The following is a 20,386-nucleotide window of genomic DNA, read 5'->3' as shown; positions in this document are numbered from 1 at the left end:
ACAGAGCGTCCTGCAGGGGACAGAGCGTCCTGCAGGGGACAGAGCGTCCTGCAGGGGACAGAGCGTCCTGCAGGGGACAGAGCGTCCTGCAGGGGACAGAGCCTCCTGCAGGGGACAGAGCGTCCTGCAGGGGACAGAGCGTCCTGCAGGGGACAGAGCGTCCTGCAGGGGACAGAGCGTACTGCAGGGGACAGAGCGTACTGCAGGGGACAGAGCGTCCTGCAGGGGACAGAGCGTCCTGCAGGGGACAGAGCGTCCTGCAGGGGACAGAGCGTACTGCAGGGGACAGAGCGTACTGCAGGGGACAGAGCGTACTGCAGGGGACAGAGCGTACTGCAGGGGGTGAGACTCATGGCCCAGCATAGAGACGACCTTAGTCAGGACCCTCCTGTCCCCCACCTCCTGCACTGAGTCCAGAGGACAGCCCAGGACAGAGCTGGACTTCTTGATGACCTTGTCCAGCTTCTTCCTCTCCCTCTCTGTGATGCTGCTGCTCCAGCAGACCACACCGTACAGGATGGCTGATGCCACCACAGAGTCATAAAAGGTCTTCAGGAGTGGCCCCCCACTCCAAAAGACCTGAGTCTCCTCAGGAGATAGAGCCTGCTCTGGCCCTTCCTGTACAGTGCATCTGTGTTGTGAGTCCAGTCCAGTTTATTGTTCAGATGAACACCCAGGTACTTATATGAGTCCACTCTCTCAATGTCCCTTCCCTGGATGTTCACTGAGGGGGCAGTAGAGTGACGTCTGTGGACGTCCACCACCATCTCCTTGGTCTTCCCTGCACTGATGATGAGGTGGTTCTGCTGACATCAGTCCACAAAGTCCTGTATTCGTCCTCTGTACTCCACATCATTATCATCCTTGATGAAGCCAATGATGGCAGAGTCATCAGAGAACTTCTGCAGGACACAGCTGACCCTGTTGTGTCTGAAGTCTGCAGTGTAGAGGGTGAAAAGAAAGGGCGCGAGGACAGTGCCCTGGGGCGCCCCCACACTACCAGTCAGGAGGTCAGACACGCAGTTCTTGGATCTCACAAACTGGGGCCGGTTTGTGAGGTAGTTCAGAATCCAGTCTGCCAGGTCACAGTCCACACCGGCAGTCTCCAGCTTGTCCCTCAGGAGCAGTGGCTGGATGGTGTTGAAAGCACTGGGGAAATCAAAGAAAAGAATCCTCACAGTGCTGCCGGGGTTCTCCAGGTGAGACAGTGAGCGGTGCAGCAGGTAGATGACGGCGTCCTCCACTCCGATTCCAGGCCGGTACGCAAACTGCAGCGGGTCCATCGTTGAGCTCACGGTGGAGCGGAGGTGGCCAAGGATCAGTCTCTCCAGTGTCTTCATCAGATGGGATGTTAGAGCCACCGGCCTGAAGCTGCTGAGGTCTTTAGCGTGCGGCGTCTTAGGCACTGGTATCACGCAAGAGGTCTTCCAGAGTCGCGGTACCACCCTCAGCTTAAGGCTCATGTTGAAGACATGCTCCATAACACTGCACAGTTCGTCTGCACAGGACTTAAGGAGCCTGGAGCTGATGCCGTCTGGTCCTGCTGCCTTCCTGGGTCTAATTTTCTTGAGCTCCAGTCTCACCTGGGCTGCAGAAAATGACAGTGGCAGACTGGGAGGAGGGGTGAGTCCATGTGTAGTGGTGGGCTGAAGAGCAGAGGCAGAGGTGTGAAGAGGTGGTGCAGGATTTCCCCATTGTCCAGCTGGGGAGGTGAGAGCTGGCAGATGAGTGGGGGGAGGAGTGGGTGATTGATCAAACCTCAGGAAGTGAAAATTGAGGTCATTCACCCACTGCAGGTCCCCCTCCCTCTGGGCAGTAGGTGCTTTGAAGCCTGAGATAGTCTTGAGACTTCTCCACACCCCCTGGATGTTCTTCTGCTGTAGCTGCTGCTCCATCCTTCTCTTTTGGCTGGCTTGGCTCATCCTGATTTTCCTCCTCAGCTCCTTCTGTACAGCCTTCAGCTCCTCCTTGGTCCCTGACCTAAAAGCTCTCTTCTTCTCCTTCAGCAGAGCTTTTATGTCAGGGTTAATCCATGGCTTGTTGTTCGAAAAACACCGCACCATCTGGGAGGGGACAATGTTTTCAAAACAAAAGTTGATGTAGTCCGTGATGCATTCTATCATTGCATTGATATCCTCTCCATGTGGGTCACAGAGCTCTGCCCACACTGTGGTGTCAAAGCAGCCCCTCACAGCCTCCTCACTCTCAGCAGTCCACTTCTTCACCACACGGGGCACCACAGGCTGCCTGTGCACAATAGGCTGATAAACAGGCCGCAGATGGGCAATGTTGTGGTCAGCTCTACCCAGGGGAGGCAGTAAGGATGAGGAATAAGCCTCCTTGGCGTTGGCAAAAAATAAATCCAATATTTTATTGTCCCTTGTGGGGCAGGTGACATACTGGGTGTATGTAGGCAGAACAGATGCAGGAGATGCATGGTTGAAGTCCCCAGAAATCAGGAACAGAGCCTGTGGATGCTTTGTTTGGAGTATGCTAGTACAGGAGTGCAGTGTATCACATGCTGTCTCAGCATTAGCAGAGGGAGGAACATAAACAGCGATCACTATCACATGTGAGAACTCCCGGGGTAGATAATATGGCCTCATGCTAACAGCCAGCAGCTCAATGTCTTTGTTACACAGCTGCTCCTTCACTGTACAGTGTCCAGGTCTGCACCACTTCTCATTCACAAACAGAGCCAGACCTCCTCCTTTCCTCTTGCCACTCTCTGCCGTCCTGTCTGCACGCAGCAGGTGAAAGTTGTCCATAGCAACAGCTGAATCCGGGATTTGCGAGGTTAACCAGGACTCCGTGAAAAGCATGATGCTGCTGTCTCTGTATTCCCGCTGATATCGCGTGAGCGCCGCTAGTTCGTCCGTCTTGTTTGAAATAGACCGCACATTTCCCGCAATGACAGAGGGGAACACAGGTCTGAAGCGTCTTTTCTTTTCCCAGAGTTTGCGTCCAGCGCGTCGGCCCCTGCGCGTCTTCCGTAGCAACTCCGCCGGGATGACATGACGATCTCGGGGGAACACTACAGCGCTGCGCAGCGCTAACAGCTGATCCTTCGTATACACGATGGGGGGTCGCGGCCCCACGCACATCGCATCGGTGGAATTGGCGATAATCAAACAAAGAAAAGTTGAAACGGAGCAAAAACAGTGCGTTTCTGAAAAACATTGCGTTTCTGAAAAAAAAAAAAAAAAAGTTGGAAAATAAAGGAGCGCGATGCAACCAGCTGCGGTTCTCACCAGCGCTGGAAGTAAACACACACACATTTCATACCTGCTGGAGGACATATTGTGGGACATGCAGGATATTTTGTATAAGACGTTACATTTATGCTCCGTTTGTATTTGATCTTTTAGGTGGACGAGTATTTGCCTGAGTTTTCTGTTTCATTGGTGTGTTTATATTCTGTTTTCTCTTTGCTCTCTGCACTTTTTCTGTTCTGCCCCTGATGTTGGGTAATATTCTCATGACCAGTGTCGTGCACAGATCGACACCAGGTGGTGCTAAAGCTTCTGCCCCTTTGCCCTCTGTACAAAAAGTGTCCTTCTGAAAGTTCTTTTTGTTTGTTTTTTCACAGTGTTTTGTGGTCCTTGTTGACATGATCATCTAGAAATGCTGCACGATGAAAAGCGTGTGGCCTGATCTGCTCCTCCTCTGCACACACTTCACTCTCATCCTTTGTCAACGTGAACGTGCAGAGCGACACAAACTGAGGCGCTCCAGCAGCAGAGCAGAGGAGGAAAGATTATGTATCCAAGCTCCTCTTGGAATGTAGCAGCACACACACCTCCTCCCCTGCCCCAGCAGCAGGTAACACACCAATCTAATGGAGTGTGGCGCCGCTTCTCGCCTTTTCACGCCCTGTCTCCTCTCTGCGTACAGCACACAGACTCCTCCTCAATCTGCTGATTAGAAGAGCAAGAGAAACTTGAAGCAAAAACTACATCTAAATCTAAATGTACGTTTCAGTGTTGGCACAAAGCAAACCTACGGCACAGAGCAGACCTACTGCCACATGTGGCTGAAGTTTGTCTTGGTTCTTGGTCTTGTCTCAGCCTCCGGACCCTGTGGTCTCGGACTGGTCTTGGTCTCCATTAGTGAGGTCTTGACTACAACACTATGTAACCCACCCAACTTTTACTTATTAAATTGGGAGTGTGTTCCTTTAAATTTTGTTTAACTGTGCGGTGTCATATGCTCCCAGTAGAGGGCGCTGTAGGTTCTGTTGTAAATGCACCGCCATCTTGTGAAGAAACTGGACAGAACCATGGATCTATTCAAATAACTGGATCCAGTTTTGCTGCTTGTAGCTGCGTCGAGTTGACGTAGTGACACTGGTTTTACAGAGGAAAAAGTCCCATGGGTCGAGACAAGATTTTTCTCATAGAGGCAAAGTGATCACAAAATACTCGTGTTCGTCTGACAGGGACCTACAACTTTCAAAAATGTCGGATTTTGTGGTGATTTTGACCTATTTTTAGATCATAAACTTTTTCTCAGCTCAAAATCCTTCAGTTTTGTTAAAAAACTCTTTATAATCATTGGCTCCGGCTCCGCTCCTCTCGCTCTGATTGGTCAAAGAGATCACGTGATACACGAGCCCGCGCTCCGTGCGTGCGTTCGCGTGTACCTCGCCGGGCTAAAGGCGAATCTGGGATCATGAGACATTGAGCTCGGCCCGTTGACTTGAATGGTCGACCATTTTGGAACCTGGGGGTTTGGACAGAACATGTAAGATATATTGTGCAAAAATGTGGTCAAATATTGCTTAAATTGTTAAATAACAACTTGTTTTTGGTTCTTAGAGATAAATCAAATTGCAAAGAGTTCTGGAGAGGAAGATTTGTCCAGGTTTTGTTTGTTCTTGTTCTCTGGTGAGTGCGCTAAAGTGATATGCTGCCTTCATTTTGTTTTCTACCTTGACTTAACTACAAGATGCAATGACAAGCTGCCACATGTTAAAGAGCCACATGTTAAAGAGCCACATGTTAAAGAGCCACATGTTAAAGAGCCACATGTTAAAGAGCCACATGCTAAAGAGCCACATGTTAAAGAGCCACATGCTAAAGAGCCACATGTTAAAGAGCCACATGTTAAAGAGCCACATGTTAAAGAGCCACATGTTAAAGAGCCACATGCTAAAGAGCCACATGTTAAAGAGCCACATGTTAAAGAGCCACATGTTAAAGAGCCACATGTTAAAGAGCCACATGTTAAAGAGCCACATGTGGCTCCGGAGCCGCAGGTGGACGACCCCTGGGCTACATCATTAACAGTGTTGTGAAGGTGACTTTGAAAATGTAATCCCCTACAGATTACAGATTACATCCACCAGAATGTAGTTTGTAATGTAATCCATTAAATTACTTAAAGTGAGTAATGTAATCTGAATACTTTGGATTACTTGATTTGCTGTAGAGAAAGTTTTGTCTGATAAAAGAAAATAAAAAGCCCAGATTTTACTGAACAAATTAAAAATATTATTGATAGAAGAAGAAGAAACACGTCCACACAGCAGGATTTAGTCCTGTTTTAGTCCTGGTTTAGTCCTGGTTTAGTCCAAAATGTAAAAACAGTTAAATCCCTCTGTGTAATAAATTTATTTGAACAAAGTAACTGTAATCCAATTACCACTGACTGAAACAGTAACTGTAACTGAATACAGTTACTCATCATTTGTACTCTGATTACTCTGGTACATGTAATCTGTTACTCCCCAACACTGATCATGAACACATTTCTTTAGTAAATAATAAACAGACAGTTCCCATTTACCAGTGGAGAAATCCCCTTCTGCCTTGTTGTCACGTCATCAGCAGACTTCAGTCTTATTCACACTTTTGTCTCTTGTTTTTCACTAATTGCAGCATAAAGTCTAGAAAGGAAAGGCCACAAAAGGAAAGAGAAAAGGAGCAACAGTCACGTTCACTGTTTAGGGCCTTTTAAAGCTCAGATTTTAATGTTGAACTGTTCCTCTCATTTTACTGAAATATCTTCAAAGATGTTCACATTTTATTTTGAATTACACAAAGTGGTTTGGTGGTGTTAAATCAGACATTAAGTTCTGGTCTCTCCAGACGAGCTGTGAGAACATCCAGAACATCCAGAACATCCAGAACATCCAGAACATCCAGAACATCCAGAATATCCAGAACAACCAGAACATCCAGAACATCCAGAACATCCAGAATATCCAGAACAACCAGAACATCCAGAACATCCAGAACAACCAGAACATCCAGAACATCCAGAACATCCAGAATATCCAGAACATCCAGAACATCCAGAACATCCAGAACATCCAGAACATCCAGAACAACCAGAACATCCAGAACATCCAGAACAACCAGAACATCCAGAACATCCAGAACAACCAGAACATCCAGAACATCCAGAACATCCAGAACATCCAGAACATCCAGAACATCCAGAATATCCAGAACATCCAGAACATCCAGAATATCCAGAATATCCAGAACATCCAGAACATCCAGAACATCCAGAACAACCAGAACATCCAGAACATCCACAACATCCACAACATCCAGAACATTTAGAACATCCACAACATCCACAACATCCAGAACATCCAGAACATCCAGAACATCCACAACATCCAGAACATCCAGAACATCCAGAACATCCAGAACATCCAGAACATCCAGAACATCCACAACATCCAGAACATCCAGAACGCTGCAGCTCGGGTCCTGACTCGAACTAGGAAGTACGAGCACATGTGTCCTGGTCTCAGGTCTCTGCACTGGCTCCTGTGGCTCAGAGACTTTAAAACAGCTCTGTTTGTACAAGTGTCTCCATGACCGAGCACCAAAGTCCATCTGCAGTGTCGGGAGTAACAGATTACATGTACCAGAGTAATCAGAGTACAAATGATAAGTACCTGTATTCAGTTACAGTTACTGTTTCAGTGAGTGGTAATTGGATTACAGTTACTTTGTTGAAATAAATGGATTAAACAGAGGGATTTTCCTGTTTTCCAATTTTCACAGTTTGGGCTAAATCCCCCCTTTTTTTATCTTTCTTTTTTTTCGGTAATTCCACTCATTGCCAGAACCTAAACCAGGACTAAACCAGGACTAAAACCAGGACTAAACCAGGACTAAACCAGAACTAAAACCAGGACTAAACCAGAACTAAAACCAGGTCTAAACCAGGACTAAACCAGGACTAAACCAGAACTAAAACCAGGACTAAACCAGGTCTAAACCAGGACTAAATCCTGCTGTGTGGACGTGTTTCTTCTTCTTCTTCTATCAATAATATTTTTAATTTGGTTCAGTAAAATCTGGTCTTTTTATTTTCTTTTATCAGACAAAACTTCTTATGTGAACATTTCCTCGTCTTTGTTTCTTTACAGCAAATCAAGTAATCCAAAGTAATCAGATTACATTACTCACTTTAAGTAATTTAATGGATTATGTTACAAACTACATTCTGGTGGATGTAATCTGTAATCTGTAGGGGATTACATTTTCAAAGTCACCTTCACAACACTGTCCATGTGTGACATGTTAGTGTCATATGAACATCTCACACTCTGAGGAGCTCAGGGACCAACTCCTGCTGGTGCCCAGAGTCACGACTAAACAAGGGGAGTCAGAGTTTCAGGTTCATGCAGCTAAAACCTGGAACAGTCTGAACATGTGAGACAGACTCTTCTGTGACGCTGTTTAAATCCAGACTCAAAACCACAGGTGTCAAACATACGGCCCGGGGGCCAGATCCGGCCCTCCAAGACCTTTAATCTGGCCCTCGGCTGATTTTCTACTAAAATATTTGAATTATATTTTCTATTAAAATGTTGTTAATTTTCTGTGGTGTTTATCACAGCAGCGTCTCCAGCGTCTCTGTACGTGGCCCCTCCCACCAGAGCAGCACAAATGAAGACTTGTCTCTTTCCAAACGCTCTTAAAGGACGATCGTTTTGACTGTTGACCGTGACACCCTCATCAGAAAAATGTCCAACATGAGAAAAGTGGAGCCGAGTGCAGGATTTTACAACAAAAATGGACTTATTCCTGTTTACAGACAAGTTCATGTTCAAACTTTGTGTTGAAATTGTATTTTTCTTAAAGTTTCAAGTTGTTCATAATATTATAATATTTTGTTAAAGAAAGAGTTCATCAATTCAAAAAGATTTGTGTAATAGATTTGTGTTTCTCTGCACAAATATTTGATTTTATTGTTATTTTTGGGGTTTATATGACATGAGTTTTCTGATCCGGACACTTTGGGATCAAAGTCGGTTGGACACGACCCCCGGAACAAAATGAGTTTGACTCTCCTGATCTAAACGGTTCTGTTCCACTGAGCACATGACTGAAAGGTTCATTCCACACTCTTCTCTCCAATTTATGTCTCTGTTTTTTCATTTTAATCTTTATGATTATTTATGTTTTGATTTGTTTTTATTGTGATTTGAATGTATTTCTTCTTCTGTAAAGCACTTTGAATTACTTTGTGTACGAATTGTGCTGTACAAATAAACTTGCCTCGTCTAATAGACAGAAGTTATTTGTCCGTCAGAGGCAGCAGCAGTTCCACATGTGCACAAAGTCTCATTATTTTTCACTGAGCACCTGCCCCCCAAAATGTCTGTGCACGACACTGCCCATGACTGTGCTCTTTTTTTCACTTTTATTTTAGTTTTTCTGTCTCTCTGACCTGTTGTTTTTCTTGTGTTTATTGTTGGTTTTGGGTGTTGGTGTTGGTGTTGCTTCAGAGCGTCGGGAATGTGTCTGTCCTCCTTCTGTTTCTCTCCTTCATCTGTTCTAATGTTGGTTTTTGTCAAATCCTATTTTTACCTCGTAGATTTTGTGGCAGTGGGATGTTACGATCGACAGAAATAAGGGACCTTCAGGCTGAAGCAGGAGTCCTACCTAAACACACACACACACACACACACACACACACACACACACATACACACACACACACACACACACACTACACACACACACACATACACACACAACTACACACACACACACACACACACACACTACACACACACACACACACACACATAACACACATCACACACACACACACACACACACACACATACACACACACACACACACACACACACATACACACACACACACACACATACACACACACACACACACACACACACACACACACACACACACACACACACACACAGAGATAACACACACACACACATACACACACACACACACACAGAGATACACACACAACTAAACACACGCACACACCTAAACACACACACATACACACACACACACACATACACACACACACATACACACACACACACACACACACACACACACTACACACACACACACACACACACACACACACAACTACACAACACACACACACACACACACACACACACACACAACTCACACACACACACACACACACACACACTACACACACACACACACAACTAAACACACACACACACACACACACACACACACTTCATACCTGCTGGAGTCATGAAGGTTGATTTGATTTGTTCTTTTGTCTTCATCTTGTATTAAGCTTATTATAGGGTGACCATATTTCCATATGTGAAAACCCATAATGTGTATAACAGGAGGGTAGTAATTACACACGGGTGAGTCAGGACTAAACCAGGACTAAACCAGGACTAAACTAGAACTAAACCAGAACTAAACCAGGTCTAAACCAGAACTAAACCAGGTCTAAACCAGGACTAAACCAGAACTAAACCAGGTCTAAACCAGGACTAAACCAGAACTAAACCAGGTCTAAACCAGAACTAAACCAGGTCTAAACCAGGACTAAACCAGGTCTAAACCAGGTCTAAACCAGGACTAAACCAGGTCTAAACCAGGACTAAACCAGGTCTAAACCAGGTCTAAACCAGGTCTAAACCAGGACTAAACCTGGACTAAACCAGGTCTAAACCAGGATTAAACCAGGTCTAAACCAGGACTAAACCAGGTCTAAACCAGGACTAAACCAGGTCTAAACCAGGACTAAACCAGGTCTAAACCAGGTCTAAACCAGGACTAAACCAGGACTAATCTTGGACTTAAGAGAGAAAACCCCGAGCAGTTTGTCCACAAATCGCGATCGGGCAATTGCCGCGTTTACCTCCGTGAGGTGCAGAGCTGAGCCGCTCCTTTCTCCTGCGTCACCTCCGACCCGACCCCACACTGAGTCCTGTTTCAGTCCTGGTTTAGTCCTGTTTCAGTCCTGTTTCAGTCCTGTCTCAGTCCTGTCTCAGTCCTGGAATCAGTCCTGGTTTAGTCTTGGTTCAGTCTGTGGTGTGGGCAGTGCAAAATTTTCATATCTCTGTTTAACAGGTGGGTGCTGTGGTCCTGTCCTGGCAGGTGCGGTCCTGTACTGGACTCTGCTCTGTTGGCTTCATTACAGAATAAATGAATCTTCAGTTTGTTACATAAAGAAGGAGGAAAATAACAAAAGGACGACAGCAGCAACAAGTTTTAAGAAGGAAGTAAAAAGTGTTGCACCTGTCGATCCTGTCGGAGAAAAGTGTATAAAGTTTGTGCTGAGGTTTTACAGACTTAAAACAGATAGAATAATTGTAAAATATAAAGTTGATACTTCGTGGATTTCAACTATCGCAGGTTATTTTTAGAACATAACTCCCACGATAAACGAGGGACACTGAACTCTCACCTCAACCTGTGCACATGGACTCACACTTGTCCCGACCGGGACGGAAAAAGGAGAATTTCTTGTCCAAGTCGTTGTTAAATGTTCTTTTGTGCTTCAGTGTGTTTCAGACTGACCGACTGTTTGTGTCTCGCTCCTTCTGAGTCACAGACGCTACGAGAGACGCTCAGTTTAATGAACGGTACTGAAAACCTGGACATTTGCATCACTTTATAAAAAAAAAAACCCGGATGCCCAGGACAGGACACAAAACATGGACATGTCCAGGGAAAAACGGACGTTTGTTCACCCTGGTTTATTAGTTGAATCTGAGCTGCCATTTCCTGTTTTATATTCCACAGTCTGGGTCCATCCCCCACTGCTCTTCTACTTTCACTTTCTGTGCTGTTGTAACAGAAGTCTCTTTACACTTCCACACTGTAAACCCAAAGTAGTAATCATGACTAAAACCGCGCGTGGTATGTGACGCACTGGGACGTCTAGTTTTTACAATATCAAAAACTAAACAAATCAAGCTCTGTTTACATAAAATCTTCTGTCCAAGATAATCCATTACTAAAGAACTTAAGTTTCTAAAACTAATGTTTACAAGTAATTAACTAACCATTACTTGTGTATTACAGTAATCATTACTTATTTTTTATCAGTATGTATTTCTCATATTTATTGATTAGTTGAATATTGAGTATTTATTGATTATGTTTATTAGTTATAATAATTAGATGCAAATTATAAATCACAATATATTTTTTAAATAATTGACATAAAATGACAATTTTTTTTCTCATAAATTTATTGCAAAAATAGTGCAACAGTAACATGCTTAAACCTGAATAAAGTGCAGTCTTCTGTTTGTTCCCTGTAACAGCATTTGCTTTTGTGTTTTACATTTCACAATTCAAACAAGGGCTTATAAGGGTCGTCAGCTTGTCCATAACAATTTCACCCTCAATGATGATTTTCAGGCAGCTGAAGATCTGGTGTTGGAGGAGAGACACCTTCAGATTTACTAACAAGATCCCAATGTCCATTTGGCCAAAGGATTCATCACCATCCTAAAGAAAAACAACAAAATTAATGCCAGAAACAAAACCATTAGTGAATCAAATTACTGAACTACAACAGACTCAATAAGAATGACAAAACATAAATTGTATGAAATTAAATTTATGCTGACATGACTATTTGGTCAAGCATTTTCAAATGTTCAAACAAATATTTGAAAATCAATAATCTGACTTTAAGATAAATAATATTCATGGAACGGCTGAAGCTCGTAATGTACAGACATATTCAAATTATACAATAAATGTCACATTCTAAAAGTTTCACATTACAAACAAAATGTACATTTACAAAGCTTCTAGATTTGAAGAATTCAGTGGGACTGTCTCCGAGTGAGTAAGTGTAACGCCCAACGAGTGGTAATTACAGGGTAATAACAAGTAGAGGTAGGAACTACTATGTAATGGACCAGTATCAATTGGTTAGGTTCGTCTACTGGAGCAAAAGTTGACTTGACAATGAAAAGACCACAGACAAGAGAATAAGTTTAAATGATTTGCCGGCTTATTATTGAGATTTGGACACAAAATATGAAAATAGCATGACATGGACATAGACAACGTTAACATAAACTCCAATTATCTTAACCTTCTTTGTTTAAGTAGTTAAGTTCCAAAACCCTTATTTCCTTTTTCCGGATATATTTTAGTTATACCAGATTTCGCTTATCAGGTTTTGTTCTCAGGTTTTTGTTCTCTGGAGGAAAGACCTGGGTCCAGCTGAGTGTGAAAGGTAAGAACAGCTGTGGACAGGAGAGGACGTCCTCCTCTGTCTCCGTGTGGACTGTCCAAACTCCCATGAACCTGGAGCGCCCGATGGAGAGTGTAGAGCTGGTCCAGTGTTCCACGGCCAGGACGAAAACCACACTGCTCCTCCTGGACCCGAGGTTCAACTATCGGCCGGATTCTCCTCTCCAGTCCCTGACAGAGACCGGGAAGGCTGAGAAGTGTGATCCCCCTATAGTTGGAACACACCCTCCGGTCCCCCTTCTTATACAGAGGGACCACCACCCCGGTTTGCCAGTCCAGAGGCACTGTCCCCGACCGCCACGCGATGTTGAAGAGACATGTCAGCCAAGACCCACAACATCCAGAGACTTAAGGTACTCAGGAAGGATCTCATCCAACCCAGAGCCACAGAGGAACTTTAACCACCTCAGTGACTTCAGGGTTATGGATGAGTCCACCTCTGAGTCTCCAGTCTCGATTCCTCCTCGGAAGACGTGACGGTGCGATTGAGGAGATCCTCAGAGTTTTCCTTCCACCATCGGACAAAGTCCCCAGTCGAGGTCAGCAGCTCTCCCCCCGCACTGTAAACAGTGTTGGTGAAGAACTACTTCCTCTTCCGAGGCGCCGGGCGGTTTGTCAGAATCTCTTTGAGGCATCCGATAGTCCTTCTCCATGGCCTCCCCGAACTCCTCCCAGCTCTGAGTTTTTGCCTCCGGAACCACCCGGGCTGCAGCACGCTTGGCCCGCCGGTACCCGTCAGCTGGCAACAAGCACCACAGACCTTGCAACCTTTTAGTTTAATTCAAATCAGTTCTATCACGGTTTCGAGTTAACTCTTTAGTTCAGTTCACATTTAGTTTCAATTATTTTAGTTCAAGTTATTTCAAGTTATTTTACAGTTTAAAGAGAACTTTGTTCTGTTGTTCCCAACCAAAAACATTTACATTGTAAAATACCCTTTTACAATATTAGTTTATGGTCTGAAAATAAAATACAAAATTACAACTCAAATTGATTCAGCAAAAGGCTGAACAATTCTGGATATTGCAGAATAAAAGTCCTTTTTTTTTCTACTCGTTGCTCTTTTAATTAGCAGTTCAATGTTCCTGAGTCCGTTGCAGTAGCTTTGCAGAAAGTTGGGTAAATCCTACCAGTTCAGATGCAAACCATGCAGCGTTCAGCAAGAGAAGTATTTCTCCTGCGTATCTTTCAGAAGGTCCGTGGGCAGCTCGCCATCGCCATCTTGTTCCAACCACGTGCTTTCCAAAGTTCGGTTTTTAGCTGAATTTCTTCTACCCATTCAATATGGCCTATCAATAACAACATGAAATAAGTAGAAATACACAAAAATAAACATTAGGTAGCTTTAAAACACATAAAACCACCATTTCTCTCTCTCAATTGGTACTTGTTAAGGTGCCGCCGTCGCCATGAAGAGCGGACGGGAGAACAAGTCCGGGCAATGAACTTGTGAGCTCGTTCAATTTAGCTTATAAACACTGTGTGCTTCACTATTTTACCATAAAACATAAAATCGCTAAAAGCTTTTCTTTTCCATCCAAATGGTAATTTTACATTGCACAGATATTTCTTAATATAAAAATAAAATAAATTTGTTTCAACTCACCAAGTCCCGTTTATCAACCTGTACAATGTCTCCACACAGGGACAAGTTGGAAAAAACAAAAATATATCTTTAATCCCCTTTTTGCTGGCGTTTAAAATTGACTTTAGACTCGTTTTTTCTCTCTGCTTTTCTCCTTTCTGCCGCAGCTTGCGTGTGTTGCGTATCTCCCTCGCTGGACAGGGAAAAGCCTAGAACCATCCGGTTGGCTGTTGCTAGTCACATGGGTCACGCAGCTACGTGCTTTTCAAAATAAGAGTCTAAAAACAACTTCCAACATATTTAAGCAATGAATTTGTGTACTTTTTAGCTTTTTAATGTATTTTTAAATCAAATTAATTATTGCAGATATTGTTAACCATATTTAACATTTATTGACTTGTTTATCAAATTTTATCCAATATATTTATTATTCTTATTATCTTATTATTATTATTATTATCTATTATGTTTTCTCTCTAAGAGTTGCTGTTAACCTGGGTTACATAAGGAAGCCCTCTGAGTGTGACTGTCCTTTTTTCAGTAGAATCCAGTGACTGTAAGACAGAAAATGATACTGTATGATAAATTAAAAGAAATATGCAGAGACGCAAACACTTCTGTAAATATACATTTAACCATTAACATGAACTATGTATTTTAATAAAAATGAATTATCTTTTTATCCATTTTAGATTAACTTTGTTATGAACTTATGCTTTTACTACACATGTATTTTTATCCGGGTTACAAAAGTTTTACCTGCATTTACTGCAAAAGCTGTGCCAACTGTCACCCACGTTGCCCCTCTCAGCTTTAAAACTTTCAATAAAATGGGTAGTGTGGTTTTCAAGGGCAGAATAAAATTCCTGGTGCAGGTCTTTTCCCACAATCCTTTTGAATTCCAGACAAATCTACAAAAAAAAAAAAAAAGAAATTAAGTGTTCTGTAGTGTCTGAGCAAGTAACCTCACAGTATTTACAGCTCCACAGCCTGTTGGGTATCACCTGTAAAACACAAAATATGTTTTAGTGTTTAATTCCAACCAAAGCTTTTATGCAATTTTGTGGTGATGATCTAAAAACTTGAACTCCAAACTCTCCATTTGCACCCACGATTTTAGATTTTAGAACAATCATATAGCAAACAACGAAAACGAGTCTCGATTAAAAAAAAAACAAAACACCAATTCTATACATTCATTCTAAAATTCGATTCGTGCGGCCTACAGGAGGAGGAGCGCTTCTGTTTTAGTCCTGGTTTTAGACCTGGTTTAGTTCTGAGGCGCGGTGCACACGGTGGACGTGAGGAGTTCTATGGGTCCATGCGTCGTTAAACCGCCACCCGCCTGAGTTGGATTAAAACAGTATTTTTCGTTGCGTGATCCGCCCTCCGTTCATCTCTACCGCCTCCCACAGCGTTTACTGTTAGCATTAGCTGTTCTCTGTTAGCGGCTAACAGATGATAACGAGCGCATCGTGACCACAAGTTCACTTCACTTTAGTCTTATTTGGCTGCAAGCGTCAACCAATGTCACCAACTATTCAGTCTCACGGGAACAGAAACCATATTTATTCACTTACCATGTGATGATAAAGCAAACTGACGCTGAACTGCAGCCAACAGTCCGAGCAGAAGTCAGATGTGGTTTGGTGCAGTTTGGGAGAGTTCAGGTGCTAAGCACCTCCCTTCACCGGTAAAAACATACAAGTGTGAGTCTCCACTCAGAGCCATGAGTACAGCAAATACTAGTTTAAAATAGTTTACAATTCACACTTTGTTTAGTAATGGTCTCGCCTTTTGCAAAATATAAAAAAGATTAGTAATATTAGCATGGCTTAATATGTAAAAGAAAATGTGGGTTTACAGTGCACATGTGTTTGACCAAATGACAGATGCATAATCCATCTGAGAAAGAACTAATGACTGTAGTAGATTTTTGAGCGACCACTGTGGGAGACATTTTCTACAGTGTCTGATCATGCCCAGACTACGACCCATTTTCTTCAGTCTGTGATCTATATGACTGGTCCATGTTCATTTAGAGTCCACTATTACACCCAATCATTTGATTTCTTCAACTTGTTCAATTAAAATTGCTCCCAAATTTAAATGTAATTTAGGTCTTGTTTTGAGCATGTATTGTGATCCAATTAACATACATTTAGTTTTTTCAGCATTGATTACTCATTTATTGTCTTGAATCCACTGTACTACCACTGTCAACTCCTCATTTAAGATGCTACTAAGTCGGCCTGCTGTAGGTGCAGCTGTATATAAAGTGGTGTCATGTGCATATAGAGCCATGTTTGTATGTTTTAGTAGAAGTGAAAAATCATGAGTAAATATAGAAAACAACAGGGGTCCAAGACAGCTGCCCTGGGGCACTCCACAACCCATCCCCTCAACCTCAGAATAGCTACCGTTAAAATCAACTTTAAACTCCCGATTACTTAGATAACTTTCAGTCCATCTTAAAGCTGGTGACTCAAATCCATAGCAGCTCAATTTATTTCATAAAATATTGTGATCTAAAACATCAAATGCTGCACTCAGGTCTAAGAATCCAGTGCCTGTAAGATTTTTCTTATCAGTTTCCTGTAGCCAGTGATCTGTAATCTGAGTGAGCGCTGTTGTTGTGGAGTGACCCATTTTATATGCATGTTGATGGATGTATTTAACCCGTTCACTGAAAAATAGTTTTGAATTTGATCATATGCCACTTTTTCCATGATTTTACTCAATAAGGGCAATAAACTAATTGGTCTACTGTTTTTACCTGATAATGGTTCTTTATCATTTTTTATCAAAGGAATTGCTTTTGCTGTCTTCCATTGTGTAGGAAAAATATCTTTAGTTAAACTTAAATTAATTATGTGAGAAACCGGTAAAGAAATTATGTCGACCACCAGCTTTATTCATTTAGCTTCAATATGATCAATTCCAGCTGGTTTATCTTTACTTGTCTGTAAAAATTCTTTCACACTATTTTGTGTTACAGCAGGGGTCTCAAACTCAAATTACCTGGGGGCCACATTAGATAAAGTCTGAGTGAGGCTGGGCCGCATTGAGTATTCGATAAATAGCGGTTGCACGGGGAAAAAAGAGAGAGAAAGAACAACATGCAACAATTTCTTAATCTTTAATAACAGTTCAGAACATGAGAAAGTATTCAGAACGTAAGTTTAAACTAATACGTCTACTCTTCTTCTTTTACCTTCTCCTTGCTGGTTGAAACCTGGCTACGCTTCATCTTGTACAACTGAGAGATATTTGACTTGCAGGAGGAAGCAGATCCTCAGGATAGATTGAAGATGCTCATCAGTGACCCTTGACCTGTATTAGGTGCTTTCACACCGACAGTATTTGTTGCACCAAACGGTCCATTCGAACCAGAAGTGGTTAGTTCGGTTCGTTTGCGTTGGTGTGAAAGCGTCAATCGGACTCGGACCCGAACCAAATCAAACCAACCTCAAAAAAGAGGTGGTCTCGGTTCACTTGAATCCGCACCCAAATGACCAACTTTGGTGCGGTTCTTCTGGTGTGAACGTGAACCCGGGTCCAAACCATAGACAGCAGGTCCAAACGAACTATTCTAGATGCATCATGGGAGAAACGCGTCTCCTTTGCCTGTAATGACGCTGTACGACTCCAGCGCAGTAACAGATTGTTGTCCAGACGCAGCCGCGATTCATTTTCGAAATATTTTACCAACAATGGCCAATAAAGAAAATGTAACACACGAAGATCAGAGCAAGAACGTGCGAACGTGTGGCTCCAGAGTGAGTCAAAAATGGGGGTGTGTACTTCTGTTCAAGACCTACACAGAGGTCCCGGTGTTCCCCGTGATCATGATGCATTTGTTATTTTAGGCTAATTAACCAAATAATTTTATGGCAATACGCAATCGCCCATTCAATTGATTCACCTTTAAAAAATGTCCTGCTGTTAGTCTAGTGTGAGAAATACAGTCGGACTAGATCCAAACCGGAGTCCCGAACCAGCAGCTCCGGTTCTGTCCGGGCTCAGATGACGTGGAGCGGGGAGTGAAAAGCGCTTTTCCCGAGAAGAACCAAATGCGGACACCAACTAAACTGGATTCACGCTTCTGTCCGGATGCTTTGCACCACCACGGAACCAGCCGCGGTTCTTGAGCGCGGAGGACAGGAGCAGCACAGACCTCTAGGTATAGTCCACAGAACATTCTCACTTTCCCCGCATGGAACACGGAACCAGCGCGCAGACGGCGGAACGTACCCGCTCAGACCCAGTCATTGCGCACTGGTCTTGCTCGCCACCGTCTGGAACCAGCACATGGAGGATGGAGCCTCCGGACCATCTGACCAACGCGCTCGTAGGACGACAGAAGACCAAGGACCAGAGTCCAGCGCTATCGTGAGGAGCCGCGCGCTACGGTGAACACTGTTGGCTGCTGCTGTTTCCCGAACTCTGGGCTGATGCGGTGAGTTTGTACAAAGTTCTATGTTGCTGTTTTATGAGTTCATGGTGATAAGATGAGGACGGCTCGCGGTATTAACAGGGAACATCAGTATTGGTTACCGGAGATATCACTGTTCTACCGGGATACAGAGGCTCGTTAACAGGACCAGTTTTTGGTTCGTTTGCCGGTGTGAAAGCGCCACACTGGAGTGTATCTGCTTCTCGTATGTCAAACATGGATGGAAGACGCTTGTTTTTGCTTCGTACTTTTTGCTAACGTGTCGCCAAGCCTCTGGAATAGATCACAGCAGTTTTGTGGTGCTTGCGTATTGATGGGACAGCTGTGTTTGCCGCTGAGTGCGCGTGGATTTCGGCCACACATATGTAGAGCTTGGTCATCGGGTTGCCAGCAAGTTACGCACCGAGTGTTGAACAGGTAAACAGACTGTCAATGTCTTTTTATTTCTTATTAGCCCCTCCAATAATGGTCCCATACTTATGAACAGGGGGATTCTGTCAGCGCCTCCTCTGCGCTCTGATACTGTGGTTGTGGGAGCGTAAAGTGAAGTGCACACGTGTACCACCATGTGTGGTTTGTTGGTTCTTCGGTGACGCCGTATGTGCACGTGTACTCGTATTAACAGATCCACTTAGACTCATTGTTTCACAACTGCTGTAAGTTGAGTTTTGGAATGTAAACTGCGTTATTAATCTGTTGTTGTGAATCTGCATGGGCACCGATTCCAGCTTCATCTGTCAGTGCGGCCCGCGGTAGGGGGATGGGATTGTGCGTACATCTACGGCGGGCCGCACTGACATTATTCTTTGGAATCAAGTGGAGGGCCGCAAAAAATCCTTCCGCGGGCCGCAGTTGGCCCCCGGGCCGCGAGTCTGAGACCCCTGTGTTACAGTATTAAATTTGAATTTACATTCTTTGGTTTTCATAATACGTTTTCTTATTCATTCATAGGAAATATTCCTTTGGTGTCCAAGCTCCATGGCATTTCTCAAGTTCTGAATTTTTTTTTTTTTTTTTTTTAAATGTTTCAAATCATTTGCAATCTCTCTTGGTTTAGTTAAATAAATCCCATTTGATTCTACAAATGTGGTTTGTTGATTTTTTGTTTCCTCCCAGAATTTCATTTAGCGTTCCCCAAACTTTTAAATGATCACCTTTTGCATCTCTAATCTTCGTTTGATAATATAAAAGTTTTTTACTTTTGTTCAATTTGGTCATTTAATTCCTTAATTTGCGATGATTTTTCCACAGTTCCACATTATTAGTATCATGTGCTTCCATTTTGGCTTTGTCTCTTTGTTTCATGTTTTCCTTGAGTTCATGATGTGGCCATGGAGCAGAAACATTTCTCACAGCTTCCTCATAGGAGCATGTTTATCCATGACCCTGGTCATCAAAGTGTTAAAAATCTCCACTGCTCTGCATGGATCATGAACTTGTGTTACATCTGACCAATCTATTCTTCTTACATCTGTAACAAAATCATCCTCTCTAAAGTTTTTTAAATGTTCTTTTGCAAATACATTTTTGAGCAGGTTTGGGGACTTTTGTTCTTCTTATAACTGCAACTAAATTGTGGTCACTACAACCAACTGGAACAGAAATAGCCTCAGTGCATAAATCTGGCACATTTGTAAAAATTAAATCAATTGGACTTGCTGAGTGCGTCCCATCCACTTTTACATTGACTCTAGTGGATTTACTGACCAGTTGTGATAGATTACAAGTATTGGCAAATGAAGATAATTGACCTTTTAAGGCACAACTTTCAGACATAAAATCAATATTTAAATCCCCTAGAAAATAAATGTCATTTTCACTATCACATGCCTT

The 20,386-nt window shown here is 43.1% G+C and overlaps 1 long non-coding RNA gene across 1 annotated transcript; it reads right to left on the bottom strand.

Moving 5' to 3' along the window:
* Positions 1 to 11,469: 11,469 nt before the first annotated feature.
* LOC129408645 (uncharacterized) lies at positions 11,470 to 14,162 on the bottom strand. The gene is made up of 2 exons (XR_008632052.1): positions 14,119 to 14,162; positions 11,470 to 13,801 (listed from the first exon to the last, which is right to left on the bottom strand). It is a non-coding gene; the product is annotated as an uncharacterized LOC129408645 (long non-coding RNA).
* Positions 14,163 to 20,386: the final 6,224 nt, after the last annotated feature.

The sequence above is a fragment of the Boleophthalmus pectinirostris genome, unplaced genomic scaffold (genome assembly GCF_026225935.1).
Source record: "Boleophthalmus pectinirostris isolate CB_2022bp ecotype Guang Dong unplaced genomic scaffold, ASM2622593v1 HiC_scaffold_17, whole genome shotgun sequence".
NCBI lineage: Eukaryota > Metazoa > Chordata > Actinopteri > Gobiiformes > Gobiidae > Boleophthalmus > Boleophthalmus pectinirostris.
Note: the sequence above shows the minus strand (reverse complement) of the source record. Positions and strands in the feature narration are given on the sequence as shown.